The sequence below is a fragment of the Diospyros lotus genome, chromosome 10 (genome assembly GCF_014633365.1).
Source record: "Diospyros lotus cultivar Yz01 chromosome 10, ASM1463336v1, whole genome shotgun sequence".
NCBI lineage: Eukaryota > Viridiplantae > Streptophyta > Magnoliopsida > Ericales > Ebenaceae > Diospyros > Diospyros lotus.
Genome location: NC_068347.1, coordinates 7,012,061 through 7,027,637, shown reverse-complemented (window position 1 = coordinate 7,027,637; position 15,577 = coordinate 7,012,061). Strand labels below are relative to the sequence as shown.

General features: G+C 37.8%; 1 long non-coding RNA gene across 1 annotated transcript; it reads left to right on the top strand.

Moving 5' to 3' along the window:
* Nucleotides 1–12,054: 12,054 nt before the first annotated feature.
* Nucleotides 12,055–14,593, top strand: LOC127810868 (uncharacterized). The gene is made up of 2 exons (XR_008025601.1): nt 12,055–13,179; nt 13,266–14,593. It is a non-coding gene; the product is annotated as an uncharacterized LOC127810868 (long non-coding RNA).
* Nucleotides 14,594–15,577: the final 984 nt, after the last annotated feature.

Here is a 15,577-nt window from a genome sequence, read left to right as displayed (position 1 = left end):
CTCAAGGTGTTGAGATTGTGTGATAGGATTCTCTGGTAACAGAACTTCTTAAATTATTCATAGTTATTAGATTCTTTAGATAGGGACTCCGATTAATCGAATATGAACTAGCACAGAGGTTACTATCTCGTTTGATATGGGGATACCGATGGGAGGATAGTGTGTCACACATCATATGACATGAGATGTCACTAGTAGACCTATGGGTGGTTGTTGGGGAACAATTAGCCAAATGTGACGTCGATTACTGACCACATGACTTGGTAGATAATGGTCGAGTCATCAGGTTGTGATGGTGTGTTGATCCTTAAACTTGAACCGATACGGTTGTTTTGTGTATTGGTATGCGAGATTTGCTAATGAGCCAAACCATCCAATTGGGATGTGAGAACGTTCATTTATATGATTCTGTATTACTAGTATATGAAGACAGGTGTTGGGAATAGGATTCGTCGCCCTCATCAGCATTTGATGGAGTGAATGTCCTATGTGATATACTATTAGTGTGATGGGACAGTCTTTAGACAAGGCAAATTGAAAGTCAGGAAATGTGTTTAATGAGGTGTCATCTAGTCATATTAATGAGGTCTAATACATAGTTGCTGAGTTTGTGAGTTTGTCACTCCATGGCTCTTGCTTAGTCAGAATGTTAGGTGATGGAAAGATTATAACACACTATAAACGTCAACTATAATAGGTTCACTTGAAGTGAGACTTTACTGTCACCTATAATGTTTTGAACCACTGCTAGGCGCTACAAGAACTTTTGGATTGTCGTCAGGATTTGGAAACATTCCAGTGATGGGTTTGATTGGCCGATACCGAAAAAAGTTTCGGTATTATCTGATTACTAACGAGTATTGAATCTAGAAAGTCATACACCATATAGTATTACGTTTGGTGTTGATATTGTGTACCCGAAATGTCTCTGGAAGTGATTGGTTAAAAGTTGACCCTTGGCCCCTCAACTGTCAATAATTAGGTTACCATGTGCCACAAAATTGGAAAGGCTAGTAGGGGTGGGCGACGGATGTGAATATGAATTGGATTTGGGGAGGGGAAATGATAATGGAGGAGGAAGATTAAAGAATTGGAATTGAAATAGTTTAATTAATAAAAAAAGGAATAGTAGAATTATGAAGAGAGAGAGAATGAGAGAATTATTGCGTGTGTATGTGTGTGTGTGTGTGTGTGTGTGTGTGTGTGAGAGAGAGAGAGAGAGAGAGAGAGAGTTATTAAAAGAAGCAAAGGGCCTTTTTCTTTTCTCACGTTGGTTTCTTCTTCTTTCTCTGATTCCTTTAAAAATATTCTACTGTTAGAAATTTTATATGTAAAGTCATGCGTATAATTTTGAGATGCGGGTGTTGGTAATACACAAAATCTCTATGTTTAGCATGGAAAGAGGTGACTAGAATGGTACCAGATTGCATACTAGGTATGGACAGACTAAGACCATCACAGGTTGAGGTGGAATCAATCTCAGTACATAAACAATTTCTGTATCCCATCTTTACATCGGACATCATGTACACATTTATTTATATTCATATGATGAATATTCCACTACGTGTATCTAATACATGATAAAAAAAATTTATTTTTACTCGTACTGCCATATCAATGATCTCCTTCAGACCAGATACTAAATATAAGAAAGTTGAGTGTTTTATTCATTCATATTCTTATAACTCTCTTTTGTTCAAAAGAATGTTTGAAATAATTGTATTATCTTATATTTTTTTCTTGAAAAATCATTTCACAAATTTTGTGAAACTCTTATAATGGTTACATCTAATCCTTTAAAAGGTAGTGGTTATGACTGAGCCTAATCATGAAAAAGTCTCATGTAAAGATTATAGCTACTCCTGTAAAACTGGAGTTCCTATTTAGCCAGTGAAAAGTGGAAGTTTTAGCTGTGTAATACCCCATGTTTGTATAAGGTTGTCACGTAATTTTAATGAGTTTAGAATATCGAAAAATTGGTTTGATAGCAGTTATAAGTACCGAATCGACTGCAGGGAATGCCTCGGAATGAAAGTATCTAAGGAAAATTATATGGTCTCGACGAACATATCGAGATAGGATTTATGGTATCGAAATAAATCGAATTCGGAACGATTTTCGGTACAGCTAAAATACAACTGTCATTTAGGTTGAAAAACTGAATCGTTGTAGGAGGCTCCCGAAAAATCAACGAACCCTTAGGGGGGCTTCGATTTTGCGTAATGAGCAACCCTTCAGTGGTTTTAGGATAAAACGACAGCTCGGTGAGGACACTGGGGCAAAATCGTTCTTTTAACTAAGCTCGAAATTATTAATTTTGTGTTTTTAGTGTTAAAATGCAATTTAATCCAGTGTTTGAGGCTATAATTGAAATTATGGAGTTGCCTAAGTGATATTATGATAAAATTGGGGTTTAATGTATAATTTCTCTTAATTTAAAGTGTAATAAATAGTTGTATATATATATATATACACGTGCATATATGCGTGAATGGAAGAGGTAGCTTCTGTGAAGTTTTAATGGCCGAGATTTTTAGCTGAAAATTGGGAGATTGCGGCAACGAGATTTGAGGAAGAAGATATGGCAATCGAATTTGAGAGATTGTGCAATTAATGTGATCTAATATATATATATATATATGCATCTCGTACAGCAGCTCGTCTATAAATTGAGATGCATTTGGCCAAATTCAGAGCAGCAAGAAAGTGGGAGAGGCAGAGGGAGATCGAGAAGGAGAGATTGAGTTTGGGCTAGGCAATCCGAGAGAGAGAGAGAGAGAGAGAGAGAGCTGGAAGCAACCAGCTCGCGATAGCCATGGCCGCGAGCTTCCAGTAAGCTCGAGCGGCCATGGCCGCGAGCAAGGGGCCACGGCCGCGGTCGTGTTCGACAGCAGCAGCTAAGTCGAAGGCCAGCGAAGGCATGGACGTCGGGCGGCAAGGCTGAGGAGGATGGTGCGACGGCGTGGGCGGCCGAAAGCCTCGGCAGTGGTTGGTTCGATCAGCCATGGCCGATGCGCAGCCAGCAGGTGCGAGCGAGGCAGTAGCCGTGACGGAGGAGGCCGCGATGGTGGCCGGCGAGGAGGCTACCAGTAGGTCGAGGCGGCCGGCGGCGGAGGCGGATGGACGCGCTGGTAGTGGCGGTGGCCGCGGGAAGGAGATGAAACAGAGGCTATTCGCGTAGGAAGGAGAAAAGAGAAGGAAGAAGAAGAAGAAGAAGAAGAAGAAGGAAGAAGAAAAAGAGAAGAAGAGAAAAGAAAGAAAAGAATGAGGAAGGAAAGAAGAAGTTGTAGGCGCATGGCAGGGGCGAGAGGAGGGAAAAGAAAAAGAAAAAAAAGAAAAAAGAAAGAAAAGGAAGAAAAAAAGAAGAAAAAAATAGGAAAATGATGGGAAAAATCCTAGAAAATCCTAAAAAATAAAAAATTATGTTTCGGTGATATCCCGGAGATTTTGGTGAGAAAATCGACCCGGGCACGCATTTCGGGAATATGGCACGCCTATCGAGAAGTCGGAGATGCTAAGTCAAGGTGAGTAAAATTCTCTAGAAAATTTTAAGAATTCCAAAATATTATTTTATGAATTTTCGTAGCGAAATATTCGAGGAAATATTTTAAAAATATTTAATCTGGATTTATTGAGGAAAAATAGGAAGAAATAGAGAGAAAATTATAAAAAATGTCAGAAATTATGAAAAAATAGGTTTTAATGTTTATTTAAATAATTATGGTAATTAGGATACTTTGAGGCTGAAGTTGAAGAGACTCATGCAAATTTTGAGGTTGGCACGCAAATCGAGGCAAGGCACGGATATCAAGGTAGCCTGATAAGTTTGAGAAGGTAAGTGATACTCCTCAATTAAAGTTAGTTTTATAGAAAATGCTTGGTTAGTAAGTGGTTTATGTTCCTCGAAAATGTTTTCATCATATTGATATGCCCTAATATGAATCTATCACGTAGACTGCATACATGACATGACTATGAAATGCATAAATACACGTTGATATCATTGATCACTCGCATTTGAGGCCGTAGGGAGTACGAACTGGCATCGCTGCTTTACCAAGGGTGCACCCATACACCTCGGCTTCGAAAGAGGAGGTCGCAAAAATGGTAGGTAGCATGAGGGGTGTAGTTGACACCTACGATGAAAGACATTGCATTCATGCACGAAATATGTTTTCTGTACCCTTACTTAGATGATTCATCATCTAACTTGGGCTTTGCCCCTAGAATATTCAAACGTTCCAAGTGGAGATTGTAGCAGATACGAGGATAGATGAGGCATGAAATGGTACTTATCAGAGTGCATGAAGAATGAAATGTATGTTACGTAGCCCCTGTATTTAAGTTCTGCTACTTTAGGTTCTGAACGTTTTGAGGAATGTTGAAGATGTAAGAATTTATTTTTGATTAATGTTAACATATCAGGTTTCGATCTTTGCTTCCGCATTTGATGTGTAATTATCTTTCGAGATAAATGAATGGGAATTCTAAGACGGATTTGAGGTATGATGAGAATTAAGTTTGAAAAGAAAAAAAAAATTATTGTCCCGAAATTATCCCAAGTTATAAAACGCGCCCGAGCAAGCGGGGCGTTACAGTTGGTATCAGAGCTTAAGATTATTGGAAGCCCTAAGTGACTCGGATATAGTTGAAATTAGAGTTAAACCCTATTTGGAAATTAGGGAAGAGCGAATTGGAGACTTAAGAGGATCCGATGTTGACAGAACCAGTTAGTAGGACCCCCAAGTAGAGGCTTAAGGGAAAGAAATCCATGGTTCGTAAAACGAGATCCCTATTTGAAAATTTGGGGATTGTTGGTTAAAGACTTAGAGGTTATTGGATTTAAGTGTTGTGAAGTGGGAGTGCATGTCTAGGCAAGTTCTAGCTAAGAAAAGACTTGGTATTTAAGTGTGTTCGTTTGTGACCTACCTCTCTTTCCTGGGAACTTACCTGGTGTATTATTCACGTACAGACACTATTCCAACATACGATTACTATTCTCAATGAATAGTAAAAGCCTAATAGAAGCTAGTACAATGATCTAGCTATTGAAGTTAGGATCCAATGATATGATTCGGGTGTAAGGTTGACTCGGTAACCATGATTAGGGATCCGAGAAATTCAGAAACTGTTGATTTGAGGTCATTAGTCGAAATCCTTGCGATGAATACGATAGCTGGTAGTTATTAAGAATAATTGAGTCATGGATGATTAGTCTGATGTGACATAGCCTAAATGTTAAGTTAGGATTGAATGATAAGTATTTCGAGGATCATTTAGTGTCTCGGAAATAGAATGTGTAGATAAGTGATCCAACGGATTAAGTTAAGTGAGAGGCCAAAGATAGTCAAATGATGGCGTATGAGTTGTGTCATTCGATGAGTTGGCAGTGGTGTAACTGATGTGACAAGCAGAGACGGGATAAGGAACTCTAGCAGTGTGACGGCACTACTGGTTCGGTGTTCACAGTAACAAATCTGGGTTTAGGGACCCACGTGCAGATAGTTAATAGATGGCTTGCGATAAGGTACGGGAAGCCCGTCGATCGAAGCATCATAGTAGATTGCGTGGGAGACGGTCAGATTCTGAAGATCTGGGACAGCCCAGTAGGGTCTGTATCTTGTATGGGTCTAAGTCCCAATGGTCTAGGGTGCGAGGTGTGCCACTAGCTAAGGTTAAAAGAGGCTGGAAGCCTAGGGAATCAACCTGAAATAAAATAGATTGAGTATGGATTGAGTAAAGAATTATATCAAGGTTCGCGGTCATCTTGGGAGTAGGTGACACGACAAACAGTGTGAAGCTCGAAGAATAAAATACCACAATATTTAGTAGGGTAATGGGATCATGAGGTTCAAAGTGGAGTTCGGATACCCAAAAAATGAAAGAGTTACTTGATAGGTTGTATCGATCGTAAAAAGAATGATGAGGAGATCTAGTCAACAGAGATTATGACTACGGTTCAGTTTGTCAAATAGACATGCGAAATCAGGTAAAGTTGTCGGTGGTCAACCCGACGAACTCAGAAATGCCATGGTGGATTGGGAGCCATAATTATAAGAAAATAGAGTTCACGAAAGATGATTGGAACCAGATATCGTGGTCTGATTTGAGATTTTCGAAGAAAAAATAGGTTTGAGACTCTTAGGGAATTTCTCGAAAAAAAAAAAATCCAGCGAAGATTGGAGTACCGTGGATAACATAAGTACCTACCTGCTCTAGCTGACAGTATAGTTATGAATTGTCGTCTGGAAGATTGTGCAAATCTGAGATGTGATTGAGAGAATCAAGTGATGGTAGATATACCAGGATAACGGGTCACAGTAGGAAAAGTTGCAGACCTAGATTGATTAGAAACTCGAGATTTTCGATATTAGAGAATGAAACCCTCGTATGACTAAACGGTTAGTCTAGATAACCCTGATGGGCAAATCGAGATATGTGTAGCTAGACGATCACTAAAGTGATGTAAGCAAGTTATGAAAATAAGGAGCCTGTTAAGTTATGTCTTTTGTTCAAATATCTCATCTAATTTTTTTTCTTCTTTTTCAATACATAAATATGTTGGGTTAATTACACCAATAATAACTCAATTTTGCATTCTATTACTGTTTGATCATTGAACTTTGAAATGTTACCTGTTAGTCATTGATATTTCAAAATTATTATTACTTAGTCACTGAACTTTAAAATATTACTTATTAGTTACTAATATTTCAAAACTGTTACTGTTTAGTCACTGAATTTTAAAATATTACCTGCTAGTCATTAATATTTCAAAATCGTTTTTTACCCGTCACTCGATAGTCATTGAACTTTAAGTTCACAAGTGACGAATGAGGAATAGTTTTGAAATATTAGTGACTAACAGGTAATATTTTAAAGTTCAGTGTAACAATTTTGAAATATCAGTGACTAATAGGTAACATTTAAAGTTCAGTAATTAAGCGGTAACAGTTTTGAAATATTAGTGACTAATAGGTAATATTTCAAAATTCAGTGATTAAGTAGTAATCGTTTTAAAATATTAATGACTAATAGGTAACATTTCAAAATTCAGTGACCAAATAGTAATAGAATACAAAGTTGAGTTATTATTGGTATAATTAACCCTAAATATGTTTTTACCATCAAGATGACTTATTTGTTAAGTTTTAATTAAATTAAAATTAATTAATTTTTCCTTTATCCATCTATCTAATTAGAAATCAAAATCAATAGCATATATTTCAATTGTTATAGATTATTAATCAACTTGAAAATTATAATAGTATAGTTTAATTAATAACTCATTTATCAATGTTAGTTTAATAACTTGAATAGTCATATGATGATTAATCTGCAATGTAATTAATTTGTAAAAGAGTTAAATGCTAAGGGTCCTGATAGTATCATGCCATGGGGAGTTAAGATAGTCTTCAAAATTATTTCTTAAAGATTGTTTACTCTTTTAAGAGCTTGTTTTTCATGTTGGTTTTTATAGAGGGTTTCTAATCTAAAGCATAAAAAGATGTCTTTGTATGCATGTGGGTCAATTCCATATTTTTGCTTTTATACTTTTATGTTTTTTTTATTTTGTATGAGTACTTGAATTTTTTATTATTTAAATTATACTTCTGTATTCATATTTTCGAATCAATTTAAATTTTATATTTTGATATTTTTTTTATATTACAAATCAAATTTTTCGTTATTTCAATTATATCTATGTATCTACATTTTCGAGTAAATTTAACCCATGTACTTTGATGTATTAAAAAAAAACTCATTTTACCTTTTTTTTTATATGTCTAAGCATACAGATTAAATTTACTCAAAGATACAAATATAGAAGTGTAATCAAAATAATGAAAAATTTAAGTTGCCACACGAAAAAAAAGATCAAAATATAAAAATTAAATTGATTCAAAAATACAAATTTAGAGAAATAATTACCTAAATTGTTTTTATACTTTCATATTTTTATTTTTTATATAATTAACTAAATTTTTCATTATTTCAATTACACTTTTATATTTATATTTTTGAGTTAATTTAAGACTTGTATTTTGGCAAATTTTTTTTTGTTATTTCAATTACATCTATGTACTTTCGAATAAATTTAACTCTTATGTTTTGATATATAAAAAAAATACGTATAAAAGAGAAGATCTCACTTTATATTTTTTTTACATATCAATGTACACGAATTAAATTTATTCACTGATATAGATATAGAGATATAATCAAAACAAGTCGTCACACAAAAGAAACGTCTAAATATAAAGATTAAATTGAGTGGACAATATAAATTTAAAGAAGTAATTGCAACAACGAAAAGATCTAGCGACCTTACAAAAAAGATGTGAAAGTGCAAGAGTAAAATTTTGAGTTTGGCTTATGTATGGATGATACCCTTCTTTGCATGCATCATGCAACATTTATCCCAACATTTTATTACATAAACTAGTAGACTCAAAATCCCAAGCCGAATCCATCCTAGAGACCCTTGTGGGGTTTATAGCTATTCCATATAACCGGCCCCATAAATAGCCCGAAATTCCTGGGCCCAAGATTCAGGGTCCTAACCAAAACCAAAGTTCTTGGGAGCATAGTTGACACTCAAATGATCAGAGCTTGAAGTAGTAATGATGCAGATGCAGCAAGCACCATTAAAATTCAGATGGATGGAGGAGGGAACTTTGCCAAAAGAACCATCAATATCAACCCTCCCAGTATAATGGGAAGCAAAACTATCCAACCAAAACTCTACAAGAAAAGGCCATTGTTAATCTTACTCCCTATTCACATTCACAAAACAGTGTTAGAAGCCCAAAAACATTCTCCACATCTCTGTACATTTCACCACTGCATATTCACATTCACAAAACAGTGTTAGAAGCCAAAAACATTCTCCACATTTCTGTGCATTTCACTTCATATATCTGCTCTATCTACACATCCCATCATCCAAGATTTCCATAAACAAAATATCGTGCCAAAAATCCATTGTTCCACTGAAAATATATAAACAGGTCAATGAGCTCTCAGTTTCTTCAAGGGCACTTCAGCAGCAATCAAGTCCTCATGCCTTTTCACCAACTTGCATTTAGTTTCAAGATTTATTTCAGATAACAGAGAGCTTGGAAAGGAACTGTCATACTCGACCATGTTTGTAACTACAGCATAGAGTGTAATTTCCTTCTGTGCGTGTGATTGAATTTCTCTGTGGACCACTGAAAACTGCCCGCAGCAATGATCTTGAATTGCCGTGTCCCTAAGCTTCTGAATAACGCTATTCTGGTCTATTGCGGGTACACTCTCCATTCAGGGACGGAACTTTCATGAGGCCCATGAGATGGTTGCCTCGGGCCCATAAAAATTTGACTATTTGGGGGCTTATAAATTGGAAACCTTCCTCTTTGTAAGTACTCAATAGGTACTTGGAATAGATTATGATTGTTGAACTAATTGTTTTCTCCATGTAAAGGAACAAAGACAGGCCTCAGGCTCTCACCTGAAAATTAACTGGAAACTCGATACTCGTGTGCTCACACTGGCAGCCATCATTAAAATTAATCTTCATAACAATCTTCAATGGTCTTCTTTTAAGCATCCCTGTAATATCTTGAGAGTTCAAGGTTAAGTTCATGAAGAGATTTTAGAGAAATTAGTATATATATTGAGGATAGTAATGAAAAAAATAACATCAGTTGAATATCTTTTGAGTAGAATATGAATAAAGAACTTACGGGTTAAGCGTGCTTGAATTAAGGTAGCTTAAGAATATGTGATCTCTGAAAAATTCGAGTAGGCTCATTAAAATAAGTTAATTCGATCACTTCCATCGCTCGATGCGGGATATTTCATCTGTGACACAAACCACCATGATAAAAGGATAGATCAGAGAGGAGTAAATGTGTTGGTCAATATCACTGGCCATTGAAATTCTAAGCGGAGGAATATCCCTTCCCTGTATTATAAATCTATTTAGTTACAATTTACAATTTAAATTTGATTATAAAAGCTAGAATAAAATGTTCTTACTACTCAACATGATGTATGTACTCCTTTCACAGCCAGATGTTTAAATGTTAGAATGTGAATAATGATTAGAATGTTGGAATTTGAGTGATGATCGTGATGTTTTAAAATTATAATCACTCAAAATTTTATTAAGATAGAGTTAAAACTCATTTGCCCCTTGTACTTTTTAATAAGCATCCAAAACTGTGATTAAGTATCTAGAATCGAATCGAACTAAACGGCTCGGTTTCATTAATTAAATAGAACTGAATAGTTTCATTTTTACGAGTGATAAAATAAATTTGTACATGAACGCCAACATAAGTTTCAAAAAAAAATATTTCAATCACAAAATGCATAAATTATTTTACTTACATTATAAAATAAAGAAAGGAAAATGTAGAAATAATTATAGAATAATAATGTTTGGACTTTGGAACATACATGCCTTCCTATGTTGATAGTGATCATTTTGATATCTGATTGCCTACTAACATGGGCTCTGAAACTGGAAAGGCCTTCCCCCATCATTCCCGTAAACTCACAGGGCTATGACTAAATTAAACTAATTCAAGAATCCAAAGTCTAAACAAACACACAATTCAATAATCTAAAGTCCAAACATTATTATTCTATAATTACTTCTACATTTTCTTTTTTTATTTTTATTTTGTAATGTAAGTAAAATAATTTATACATTTTGTGATTAAAATATTTTTTTTGCAACTTATGTTGGCGTTCACGTACAAATTTATTTTACCACTCATAAAAATTAAACTATTTAGTTAGTCAAAGAAATGAAAAACCGGTTCCAATTTGTGTACTCACAATTCTAGTTTCAAGAACTAGGATGAGAATCGATCTGTTGTTGATTTTCAATTTTGGATCTTATTTTTTCTTTTTTGAAATTGGGTCGAACCCTCTAATTTTGTTTCGATTTTGGTTCAAGAGATTCAATTCCGGTTAAAATGTTTCAACCCTTCACCACATTATAAACACAACACTAATTAATGTATATTTTTCATTATACACCACATCCATTTTACAATTATAACCTTAATACAATTAAAGTAAATTCTTTTAAAAAATCAAAAAAATAAACAGTATACCACATATCAAAACCACACATATGTAAGTATAAAAAATATTTAAAAGTGTGGTGTGATAATTAAAAATCGTGGTGGCAATATAATCACTCTTAGATGAACAGTGCTAATTGAATTAAGCTCCTTATACACCATAGAGAAGAGAAATAAAAAGTCCTTTCTTAAAAATATTACTCCACACCATCTAATTAAAGTTTTAAGTTTTTATAAAATGAACGCATTTATATCTATAATATAGCTCTTCTATTCCCATTTTCAATTTCAAGTGCACTATTTCATCAAGGCTAAATATATTAACACCATAATTTTTTTTATAAATTCACCACACAAAAATCGCATTAAACGTCCTCTTCCTTCCAGCCCAGGGGGTGGTTGGACGTGAGTTCATGACGACAGGGATTGGATTTCAAGAAATGGTTGACACCTGCGAGCATTCCGATGCTTAAATCAATAAGAGATAAAATAGGCATAATATTGGTAGGGTATAAGAGAACATATATTGACTCTTAATAGAGCTGGTTTATATAGAGGTAATATAGGTTCTCCTACATAAGATGTTTACATTGGGTCTTGTATGATGATGGGATTGGTTATTCGACGCTGAGGAGGCTCTTTGACTGTGGCATGGTGCCGATAAGACCTTTATTAAATGAGGATAAGATCTAAAATGAGTGCGGGAGAGCCCAATGTGCAATGATAATGATGTTACAGACTGGTGCATAGCTAAGATTAGGTCGCAGGCTGGGGCCAAGATTGAGCCATAGACCTAGGCTAAGAGTGGGCCGAAAGGCCCACAGCCCCAAGTCGGTCGCGAAACAAGCATCCGAGCTTAAAGGTGTGTAGCCAGGTGACTTTTGCGTTTCAACTGCCTGTGGTTAGAGAGAGGTCGGGATATAATCCCTTGGGCTGAAGTGTTTTGACTGATGATGCACGAACATACATGGGTTGACGTCATAACTCGGATGCTTGCGGGCTTCGAAGGTCACCATGCCTGGTCGAGACGGCAATGGGGCTGAGCTGTCAAGAGTCAAGGGACAATCAACCCACTACTCGATATGGACGTTTTGTCAGTGTATTAGTTGTTGGAAAGGTGGCATGATCTGGGGGGTTGTCTCGGTGACGAATAGTCTCCATCCCTCAGATGCATCCAACGATTTTTATAAATACGCCTCTCTTCCTGCCGATTTGTATCATTTTGGATGCCTTCTGTGATTCCTTTCACGTTTTGGCAGTTTTTATTTTTAGGGGTTGTGGCTTTTTAGGCCCAATTTCTTCCCTTGCTATTTGCAAGCTTTTGTTCTTTAGGCAATCACTATTGGCTGAATCATCCGCCAATCTCCCCACTTTTGAATGGGGAAGTGATGAGGTATCTAGAATCGCTTTTAAATTCGATGCTGCTGGTTGCATGGCTGAGATGAGGCAACAAATCTCCTTATTTGGCACTAAAAAAGGAGAGAAGTCATTCGTGTGCCGGCATTGCGAGAAAGAAGAGCGCGTATTCATGGAATTGAGCTCTATAGGGTGATTGATCTTTATGTATGAGACATTCTTCTCGCATATTCGATTGCAGTTGCCTCTGTCCGAGTTCCATGGTTCAGTCCTTTCGATGTTTCACGTTGCCCTGACCCAGCTGCATCCAAATAGCTGGGCCTTCGTTCAGGCATTTGAGGTGCTCTACAGTTTCCTCGTCCTAAAGTCGAGCTTGGGAGTCTTCTTTTACCACTTCTAGTGGAAGGGGGCGGGCAAAGGCGGTTGGTTGTCCTTGAACAGTCTTCGGGGAAATGGATGGTTAAAGCTATATATGATAACTGTAAAAGCACTTCAAAGTTGGTTTCTTCAAGGTGACCTCAGTGGAGAAGGAGTTCCCCTTTTTTCTGGACGCCAAAGGACATCCAAGGTACCCTCCTGTTTTGGCAGCGCGAGCCAACCGTCTTATCCAAGATTGACTACGCAAATTTGGATAGGAAAGGGTAGGTCTTGGTGGATCTTCTTACTTTCTCTCCACAGCTAAAGTTGACTAAACTTGTTGAGCTTAGGGATGACCCAAAGAGGCTTGTAGAGTACATGCGTAAGTTCCTTGTGCCTCTGGTTTATTTTTGCCTTGCGCAGTCCTTGCCAATCGTTACCTATGTTGTTTTGCCTTGATTGTCTTAGAGACCACAGCTTTAGGGCTGACCAAGGAGGAGGTTCAATGCCGGGTGTAGGCGAAAGGGGTTGCTAGCCCGATTTTCGGATTTGGTCCAAAAGGGACCAAGAATGATGCTAAGGGAAAGAGTGTCCGATCGCTTAAAGGTCATTTGACAGAAAGCACAGTTGCATCCCAAACCTCTAAGGGGTCAACTGCACTGGACATTCCAACTTTTCTGCTAGAGGAGGAGTATCTTGACATTGAGGACATCTCACTAGTGTTACAAAAGAGGCGAAGGCTAACTGGAGGGGAGCTGTCCAAAGCTCCGACGACCCCGATCTTGGTCGTCGATCAAAAGGTGCAAAAGCTTCCAAGGACCCTAAGCCCAGTCGTCGAGGAAGAGATGTTGGTGAGTCTAGGGACTTCGAGACTAGGTGCCGAATTGTCGCCCTTAGTCATGGGGCCAATGTTGGGTGCTGGCAAGCAATCATCGGGTTTGGTTGAGCAGCCCTTGAATACAGATTGGGTTCCAGGCGGGCTTGCTCTATGGGGCTAGGATGACACTGAATCTGATCCTCGTAGTCTCTGGAGCAAGGAGTTTCGAGCTAGTGACTTTGTTGAGGAACACGTCACGCTCCCTGCTGATCGTGAAAGGAAGATGGCCTTAGGACTTAAAGGCTTATGCCGTTGGGCCGAGACGTAAAGTCTTCGTCTTGCGGACGTTTGTCGGATCTTGGAGGTGGAGACCCAAGCCCGGTCAAAAAGGTTACGGGGGGTCCGCAAGGATGCGGGCGAGGGAGATGGTGGCTGACGAGATGAAGTCTTTCCTTATAAGAGTTGAAGATATTGAAGCCTTGGCCGCTTATCACAAGGGCATTGCCCAGAAATTGCTAGAGCAGCGAGACCAGGCTTGGGGAGAACAAAGCACCCTATAGGGGAGGTTGGCGACTGCTAAGGGTATCGCCCGGGAAGAGGCGAAGAAGTCGGCAAAGCTGGTAGTCGTGGTGGAGTGCCTTAAGGATGAGGCTGTGGATAAGTTTGTGGAGGGATTTTCATTGGCCTTGTCTCAAGTCCAAGCGCTCCATCATGGGGCCAATATCTTGCCCTGCAGTCCCATCAGGAAAGTTGTCGATGGTCGGATTGTGGACCTTGTCCTGGATGACTAAGACGTGACCCTGATAAGGTCGCCCGATGCTCCTTCAGATCTTGCCGCTTCTGTCGACGTGCCCGTAGCCGAGCTTGCTCACGATCCCATCAACTCTTGATCTACTTGTAATATTTTTAGAATAAGTTGGTGGGAAACCTCGTGTAATTCGTTATGACGAGATTCTTTAATAAAATATACTTTGCTTGATACTATGGCTTGTTATTTTGCTATCCTTTGGGTTATTGTATGCTCCCCTTACACATTTTTCCCTTTATCGTACTTTCCTCTAGCCGCAGGCCTAGATTGAACTTGCTCGGGCTGTGGTTGAAGAATGGCATCTTTGGCAGTTGAGCGGCTGAGCTCCGAGTTATGCGAGCCGAGGTGATAGTCCAAGTGTGGGACGTTTTATCCCTCTGGTCAACTATGGGTGGCTTATGGGACTAACGGTTTCTGCAAGCTCGACAGGTATGGCAGAGGTGGGACGGCTTTCTTAGCCACATGGTGTGGTTGGGAAAGTCGTCCATGGTGGAGTTTAGGCTAGTGCAAAATGGTTTGTGACCGAAATAATGGAAAAGCCTAAATACTTGGATTGCCAGGACGCAGCCCGTATTCAATGAGCACAATGACTTTCTTTAAGGCTCTGATAGCGTGTGTAGTCTCGAGGTTCGAGATGTCAGGTTCGGGAGATGGGACGTCACGGACAGGAAGGCGCTGGCTTATTACTTGAGTGTCAAATGCACGACACGTGGCATGATCCTAAATAATGGTTAGCAACAGGTGGCTCTTGTTCATTCGATGCTTCGGACAAGGGCAATATAAAGGTAACTGCCCGCCTTTTCCTTCCACTTTCTACTTATTTGGCTTTTTGAATTCGTGCATCGCTTCTCCACTTCATTGCTTCATGTTGGCAATTCGAAGGTCTACCTTCTTACCCTTCGACCCTGCAACAAGTACTTCTCTATCATTTATTTGTGTACTTTTTTGGATTGTCATGGAGTCTGAAAAGCGTGGGGAGAGTGCATTTGTTTGTGGATGATTAGTGGTAAATTTTATAAAATTTTGTTATAATTTTATTTTTATTTTAATTTTAAAATAGTTTAAATTAAATATTATTATACGTTTTGTGATTACGTGCAGATTTAAAAATATTAATATAAAAAAATATATAAAATATATAAAATAAAAAAATAA